Source organism: Mus pahari, chromosome 9 (assembly GCF_900095145.1).
Source record: "Mus pahari chromosome 9, PAHARI_EIJ_v1.1, whole genome shotgun sequence".
NCBI lineage: Eukaryota > Metazoa > Chordata > Mammalia > Rodentia > Muridae > Mus > Mus pahari.
In genome coordinates this window covers 11687363-11696456 of record NC_034598.1, presented here as the reverse complement: position 1 = coordinate 11696456, position 9094 = coordinate 11687363, and the positions used below count along the sequence as shown (strand labels likewise).

General features: G+C 38.4%; 1 protein-coding gene across 1 annotated transcript in view; it reads left to right on the top strand.

Annotated features, from left to right (window-relative positions):
* The first annotated feature begins 1276 nt into the window (after positions 1-1276).
* The window catches only part of Lin28b (lin-28 homolog B), a 108098-nt gene continuing 100280 nt past the window's right edge, over positions 1277-9094 (top strand). The window contains exon 1 of the mRNA XM_021205337.2: positions 1277-1354. The gene's annotated coding sequence lies outside the window, so the exon portion shown is untranslated. The remainder of the gene's footprint in view (positions 1355-9094) is intronic.

Genomic DNA, 9094 nt, shown 5'->3' with positions numbered 1-9094 from the left:
GGATGAGTTCAAAGGAGCCAATTGGTTAATTCTTAGAGGAAGCACAATAGGATTTAGATTCCAATCAGCTTTCTGATTTATCTCACCCATTAAACCAGAAATGCCTTTTCCTGGAAGGCAAGGCTGCAAATAGTCTTTACATAGCAATGGTTTGGTGACTTAAGTGAGAGTATCATGCAGTTTTAGTCAGCCTTTGTTGTCATTTTCGAAGTTTTACAATTTTAATTTGTTTCTATAACCTGCAATTTTAGTTTTGAACAAAGCTGGTTTTGTGAAACATTTAATCTCTTTTTCTTTATTCCAAGTAATAGTCAATTCTCAAGGCTAAATGTCTGTATGTTTTTTTGCAGCTGGGTGACCATCATTGTGAGAGTGGAATGAGGACTTGTTGACAAGAGAGAACTACGAAATACCAGAAATAAAACAGGAGCGACAGCAGTCATGTGGGAAGCTATGCCGGGACTACACACACAGCCTCGTTTCTGGCCGCCGCCGTCACGGCTTGCTATGGGACAATGATTAAGTCTAACAGAATTCGGGGTCGAATATACATTTTACTAGGCACAGCGGATGCCAGGTTCCTCGAAGTTCTGACGTGGTGGATGCAGCTCCTTGGATTCTGACGCACTTTCTCCTTACTGCCCCAAACTGCACGGTTAGGCAGGCTTGCTGCCGCCCCTGCGCAGCCGACCAGAGGCGCCGGGCATCGGCCAACGCGCATCCTTATTTCCCGGGCACCGAGTGCCGGGCTGAACCGGAGAGCGCGCCGGCGGCCTCCATCGCGCGTGCTCCGTGCGACCCACGGGGCGCGCGACAGGCCGCGGAGAGAAAGGCCGCGCGGTCCTGGAAGCTTCCCGAAGAACCGCGGAGCCGCGGGGCCGTGAGCGCCCCAGGCCCTCGGGGACGCGCCTGAGCGGGTCAGGAGATGGGGGATCGCGGGAGGGGGGGTGGGTGGGTGGGGAAGGGCGCGTGCTCGCGCGCGCTCCCGGCGGGAGTCCCGTGGCGGGCGGCGGCGCGCGCACGCCGGGCCCCGGGAATGAATGGAAGGTTCAATCTCGCGCGCTGGGCGCGGGCAGCCAATGACGCGGCTCGGAGCGGCGGCGGGCAGGTGTGCGCGAGCCTCCGCCTGACGCAGGGCTCGGGTCGAGCCGCTCGGGGCCCCCACGCCGCCCGGCCCCCGGCCCCCCGGCCCTCGGCGCGCACAGCCCTCCGGCTCGCCATGCGCCGACCCTCGCGGCCGAGCTCCGTCAGGAAGTGACAGGCTCGCCGCCGCCGCCGCCGTCCTCGCTCTCTCTCCCTCTCTCTCTCCCCTCCGCCAGCGCGCCGGGCGGCACACGACCATGAGGCCGCGGAGGTAAGCAGCCGGCCGCGCGGGCGCGGGCGCGGGCGCGGACGCGGACTTGGGGTGCGCGCGGGTGCGGGTGTCGCACGTGAGCAACGTCGAGCGGAGCCGGGCGCCGAGGAGCGGGGCGCCGAAGCGCCGGCGTGCGGAGGGAGGGAAGGCGGAAGGGCGGCGCGGCGGGCGTGACAGGTCCCGCGACAAGTTGCCGTGCGGGACGGAGCGCCGCCGCCCGCCGCCCGCCGCCCTCCGGCTCCCTCGCCCCTGGCGCGGGCCGTGCTTGTACTTCCGGGTTCACACCTTGGGGGTCCCCGCTCCGGGCGCGGGTGGGCGCGGTGCGGTCAGCGCGGCCGCCCGGGCTCGCCGTGCGCGGCTCGGGCGGGCTCGGAGTGGGCGGCGCGGGCGGTGCGGGCTGGGGTGTGGGCGGCTCGCCCCGCGGTGCGGACGCCTCGTCTGCGGGCTCCCGCCAGGGGGCGAGCGCACCTGCCCTCCGCGCTCGCCGCACGCCGGGCCGCTTTGTACCCGTGGGCGTCGGGGAGCCCTTTCCCGCTCCGGCTGGCTGGGTGGCATCAGTTGGTGAATTAGAATTCAGGATGTGGAGAGATCCGAGGGAAACAGACGTCGGTGGGGTTTGAAAAGGGATAAAACCGGTGAAGAAATGCAGCAGCGTTAACTGCGAGAACTGATGTTCTTGTTGAGGATTTGCACTTCAAAAACTTTTTTTTTAAAAAATTGATAAATAATTAAAGAGTTTCCGAGCAACATCTTGCAATATGCATTTAGTTCCCTTACTGGCAAATACCTTAAATGTAAGTAATAGTAAGTCCGCCATTTTGGATTGTTTCACGTAGCAGGATGAAATCTTACGTGCCAGTGTTTCCTTGAGGTCCTTTCTGTGGGCTTGTTTTTATATGTAGGTTTTAAGGCTGTCGTGTAATATTACTGTTCACAGACGTAATTTCTCCCGGAAATAGTTTTATGCTTAGAATTGTAAACGCAAGAGAAAATACATCATGTTCTTTTATTATTGTAGGGATTTTTTTTTTTTTGTCAAAAATATTGTAGTAGTGAGGTGACAGTGACATCTATCTAGTAATATAATGATTTAAAACATTTTACAATATTGCTGGAAAACTAATTTTCTTCTTCACCTATCACGATATTATGATGTTTCATTTTTGTGTGTTTAACATTTAGCTGAACACTAATGAAAAATGGTTTTTTTAAAACAAATGTGAAAGTCTAACAGTGAATTAATAAAATAAATAGTAAATAAAATATCACATTCTTAACAGATAGATCTTTAAAGGAAACCTTTAGCAATTAAAATCAAGTCCTTGGAAATGTGTCAGTTTTGTAATTTTAATAAATAAATTGGTGAGATGACATCTTTCTCCTGAGTATTTGAGGTTTGATAGAACTAAATTAGTCTGTACGTTAATTCATTTCAAAATAATATGATATAACAATCTCCATTTAGTTCATGTTGAGAGTTCTCAGAGAAATATTTATTTTTATTAAATATTAATGTTTATTTCTCTTTATGTATATGAACTACTGAAGTCTAAATGTACCTGGTTTCTTAAAGACCTCGAGGAATTAAACTGCCACAGGCTTTTAACAAGGGAAGGAAGGTTTTCATGAGTGAGGACTTTTAGACTTTCTTGATTTACAAGTAGGATTCGCTGATTTGTTTCTTGATAATAAATATCTTAAGTGTTTAAGGAATTTCATATATTTAGTGCAGATTGCTAATATGAATGGACTGTTTATGAATACTTTGCAATAGATTTAGGACCAGTGATCTGATGATTATATGACCCTTTTACCCTTTTCAGATAATAAGAGTGTATTTTAATATATGTTATGTAACTAAACTTCTTTGAGAAAGAATGAAAAATTTGTTGTGAAATTAAACTCGAGGTAAATACAAAATATGCTGGACCAGAGTCTTTGTAAATAAAGCACACTGAGATTTGAAACACCTATGCTTAGTTTTCAGGATGACTTAAAGGGCATTGCACATGTAACTTCCCAGACCCACTAAACTTTGAGTAAAGCAGTGAATAAAAGTTTTGTTTTTGTATTGACTCTGATGAAAGAAGAGGTAGGTGGGTCTTACCTGTTTGAAACTTTAATCTTTATTGGTATCTGATCTGGTCACTTTTGGATTTCATAACAGATTGCTATAATACTTTACAATTCATTAGTAGAAGAGAAAATACACTCCTAAACAAAAGGTATATTCATGGCATTCTATAGGTGCAAGGACTGGTGTCTTTAAAATAGTTGAAGTGATACCACATTTCTCCAAGCTCTGATCAGGAGAAGATTTATATACATCTTAGTTCATAGTTGATTAAGATAAAAATAGGAATATGGAGGCGAGTCAACTTAGAGGTAATTAAAGCTCCTTATCATGAAAGGAACATTAAAGTATTTCAGTAGGTAGAGAGTTATTTGGTCTATTTTAGAATTTTCTTTTTTCTTAAAATTGCCAAATGGTTAAAGATGTTGTATTTAAATGCTTTAGAACCAATACTTGCTTTTCTTGCCCTTTAATGATAGTGCATTTTCTTTATAAAGTCACTGTTTTTGATGAGTTACAAGGTAAGCAAAGGTTTCTTGCTTGCCAAGCAGAGCAATAAGAATTCCTTATATCCAGATATATAAAACTGATTTATTCATACATATCTAGAAATGTGATTTATAGGATTATATTGGTTTGAAAACTTACCATGCATATGCTTAATGGTATTGTGCTGAACCTCTGACAGGGTGAGTGTATGAAGTCGCTGACCACAGTGCTGAACCAAGACAACCATATTGGTCCCTAGTCAATCTACCTGAAAACTGCACACAAAAATTGTGGGGAGGTTCAAGGGGAAATTTGTATATTTGTGTTTTATATATATATATTTTTTTTTTCATTTAATGAATTTTTACCCAATCGTACTGTAAATCAGAAGATAAAAGAAAATTTATTCCCAAGGTATATTAATTTACTGTTCTGCATTGGTTTTGAATAATAGTATAAAATAAGTAGGATCAGTGCTAGAGATTTTCTCAGTTTTTGAAAGCTGTCGCTTCCTGACAACAAGACTTTAAAACTAGTTCAGTCAACCAATGAATTTAACCCCCAAACTGATTTTAGTTGATGGTAGTACAAAGCTGTATATCAGTTTTTATTTGCGAGTTTGATTGAGGTTTAAATTTTGACACCATGGAAATCAGTATCAAAATGTGTGGTTATCAAATACCAAACTAACTATAAACTATATGTGAAATAAATTCTGTTTAGAAATAACCATATGAACAATTTCCAAAAGAATATAAATTTTGAGATTGTCTTGATCTAGCACTTCAGTGAAATTTATGTTGTTAGAGGCAGGACAGACATCAGGGTTTAAGTGGTCACAGTGATTGATGTGCTGAAGTTCTACATTGTGAGACAGGAGGAAGGATGTGAGAAACTCTCAAGATTACCTGAAGAGGATTGTGTAATGAACAAATGCACTATTGCAGCGAGAAAAATACTATTTTAAGCATAGAACTTTGACATTATTTTCTAAAAATAGAATGAATAGATATACAGGATCAAATTAAGGGTCAAAGGTGACAAACCAGGACAAAAAGGGCATATGGCTCATTTTCAAGCATTCAGCTTCTAGTTGTTTTTTTTTTTTTTTTTTTTTTCTTCTTCTTCTTCCATGTTGTAACAAAAGCTTAATTATATAGTAAAAAGACCTGGTGTTGAATGGCTAGTTCCAATGATGGAAGAACATGTTTTAGATTGTTCAGATATTTCCAATCAGTGTTGCTTTTGCATATTTATGAGTGTCAGAGTTACAGTGCTACTTTTTTCTTTTTCAGATAATCTATGCAGTAGTGGTCAATTTTTTCAAAAACATTTAAATTACAATATTCTGAACTACATATGAAGGTATATGTTTTGGCAGACTAAAAATTTTAGAAATCTATAAAGGAAAAAAGTAGTCCCGGTTTCACCTCTGGTAATTAAAATGCTATTGATTTTTGTATAATGTCTTTTATATAATATGATATCCTAACATATTAGTTCATTGTCAGTAATATAACCACGAGCATGTTTTTATTAAACTAGAATGCTTTTAATAATCAAGCTATTTAGAGGAAGCTAAAAGTTCTAGTATTTAATTTTGTCTCTGGTAGCATAATAGTTTAAGCATTAATATATATTAAAACTAAAAATATGTCAAAAAAATGTTGTTAACATTGTAATTACATAGAGCCGTTCAGTTTTACTTGGAATCACTTTGTGTACTCCATAGGAAGCTATTTTTAAAGATAATCTGGGCCTTCAAAATCCTGTTATTAGCTAGCTTGTCACTGTTTGATTTTCTCTTACATTTAAAACAAATTCCACAATTTTTTCTTCTTTTAATGTGACTTTTGAGCTGTTATAAAACTATTATTTCATGTGTTAGAAAGTACATACATTTGCATTAGAAAAACCATTTTGTTATATCCCATTTGTATTGTAACTCAACTGTATTGTTTACATTTAATTTAGAGTTGTTTAGAAATTAGCATTTGTAACACGATCATTACCTTCACATAGGCTTGACAGTATGCTGGTTGACTGAAGTTTTAAATTTCTAGATTGAATTATTTATTTGAATTATTTATTATAGCGTTTGAAGAGGTGGAAGACATGAAGCCAGTAAAATTTCAGATTACAAAATAACTGAAAAGTTAAATTAATTGTTCTGATTCAGCAATATTATAAATATTGCTCTCATAAGTTAACTTGGATACTTTGCACATATGAAAAATAGTGTGATTTTTTTCCATAGGTAACAAAATTCTCTACTCTTAGTTTAATTTTTAAATGTTTGTGATATTTTCTTGTCCTAAAATTTCAGTAACCTAAGGTTTTTTTTTTTTAAACTGTGAAACTGCATGTATTTGTGTTTCTTTTTAGAATGTTAAAGTCTTACCTTTGTATGATTGATATATAACATAAATGATGTATCTAATTATTACTAAAATTGGTAGGATATTGAGTTATGAGTTACAAGGTAATTTATTCTGATTTTAGGTTGGACTTGGATTTTGTCTGTTGACTAAATTTGTAACAAATTATTAAAGTATGATTTTTAACTATTAAACATTTTTAAGAGTATAGCCTAAGAATATTTTGATAGTACATTTTAATAAAATTCTTGAATTTTACATTTAATATTTTATATGTTTATGTTGTATTTTAAGCTATTGTTAGTAAGTATTGTGCTTTAGATTTTTCTCTGGTGTTACATGCTTGCTATATAATTTTTACCAGTCTTGTTTAAAAATATTTTCTGAGCTATTTTAAGAAAAATCATTTGTTGCCTATTTCACTTTGTAGAAATCTATTTGATACAGTAAAATAGACTACTTTTTGCTCTAAGCTGTAAGTTGAATATTTACTGTTAATATATTTATATCAGTTTAGTCAGTACTAATAATTAAAATTATCTAATATCTCCTAAAAAGTTGGAAAATTGTGGAATAATCCTTCTGTAGTGAATATTATTCTTGGTTGCTAAATCACTTTTTGCTGACATAAAGCTAGCTTCCCTTTAATTATATTAATTTAATTAGATTAGGAATAAAAGTTAACAAGAAACAAAATTCAGAGTAATATGTTTTGTATGTGTGTTTTTAAATTCATTACTCATTTTTGTAGGTTTAACAGTTTGTCAGTATTTAAATGAATGAATTAATTCTAAGCAAGAGTCATTTTCCTATGCAGTTAGTTACTATAGAGGATTTTAGCATCATATAATAATATTTTTATGTACTTTAGTGAGAAACAAAGTTTAGGAATGTTTGTAATACAAAATGATTGTAAGTAAGGTAGTTTTAAAGCAGAAGTGATGTATGTGTGTGCACATATATGTATCTGTATGTTTGTCTATGTCTGCATGTATTGAGCCCAGTAACTCATGCATGCTAGGCAGTCTAACATCTAAGCTAACATTCTTAGCCCCTGTATATTTAAAACAAACTAAAATTGAAATTATATATGAATCTTATGGATTCAGTAGTCACTCAACTCACTTTCTTATGAACTTTTTTTTTTCTTTTTGGTGAAGTTTTTTTTCCCCCTGTCATAAAAGCCACCCTACACATTGCTATAGGGATTATTTTTTCAAACTACATATCAAAACCAGGTGGTGGCGGCACAAGCCTTAATCTTAGCACTTGGGAGGTACTTCTGAGTTTGAGATCAGCATGGTCTACAGAAAAAGTTCCAGGACAACTAGAGCTACACCAGAGAAACCCCGTCTCAAACAAACAAATCCTCAAAACAAACACCAACTAACCAATCAGAAACCAACAACAAAACCAAACTAAACATTAACGACTGCAGGATGAGTTATAATGAGCTAAGTATCTTACAGTCTCTGCTGCTTCAGAGCCAGGGAAGTTGGAAGAAAGAGCACCTTTTCACAAGGCTGTTCTGGGAATTTACAAACCAGTGTTCTGTGGTGGAAACATCTTACTCGGTAAGAAGTGCAGAGAAGTACAGAGAACAGAACTTCAAGTGGAGAGCTAAATGATGAAATGGCAGAGAAATGTAATCTAAGATTTTAGTTCAGTTTTAATGAAAGTTATGCTCCTAAAGTATTTTAGGAAATATTTCCTGAAGTATTTTAGAAAAGTCAGATATTAAATAAAAATACCCATATGTGAAATATAAGTAGCTATTTTGTACTACTATGGTATGTATGCATTTAAGTAACTTTTCTTTTGAAAATGTAAAAAATATGAATGTTTAATTTTTAATTAATTGCATGTAACATTTACCTGTCAGATTCCAACTGTAATCATTCAGTAAATAGTATATGGATTGATTGTAGTCCATTTTTAAACCTCATTCTGCTTACTAACTCTTAATTTGGATAAACTGTATGGCATATTTGTACTTCCAGCAGACTGAGTCAAGAAGATAGCGAGTTCTAGGCCAGAATGAACTACAGAGTGCTACCCTGTCTTCAAAAACAAAAGGAAAGGAAATAGAAAAATTTAAGTCAGATTACCTCCTGTGAGTATGTAGCTTCGAGGCAGTGCCTTGTGCAAGGTTCTGGTTCTAGTACAGCAAAACAAACATTGCCACATAGGTGATTTTTGTTGTTGTTGTTGTTGTTGTTGTTGTCGTCGTTTTTGAGACAGGGTTTCTCTGTGTAGCCCTGGCTGTCCTAGAACTCACTCTGTAGACCAGACTGGCCTTGAGCCCAGAAATCTGCCTGCCTCTGCCTCCCAAGTGCTGGGATTAAAGGCATGTGCCACCACCACCCGGCACATAGGTGAATTTTATGTAATAATTTCATTTCCTGTTGAAAAAATGAACTCTATAATATAAACTATATGAACTTCATAATCCAAAATTTCTTATATGAGTTTGCATAATGAAAAATCCGGGGCTGGAGAGATGGATCGGTGGTTAAGATCACTGACTGCTCTTCCAAAGGTCCTGAGTTCAAATCCCAGCAACCACATGGTGGCTTACAACCATCTGTAATGAGATTTGATGGCCACTTCTGGTGTGTCTGAAGACAGCTACAGTGTAGTTACATATAATAAATAAATAAATCTTTTTTAAAAAATCCAAGTATTTTTTAAGTTGCTTGGTTTCATTTTCCTTTTTGGTTACTTTGAACTCTGGATCCTCCCTTCACAATTAAGAATTTTTGTTTGTTTGTTTTGAGACTGGGTCTTTTTTTTTTTTTT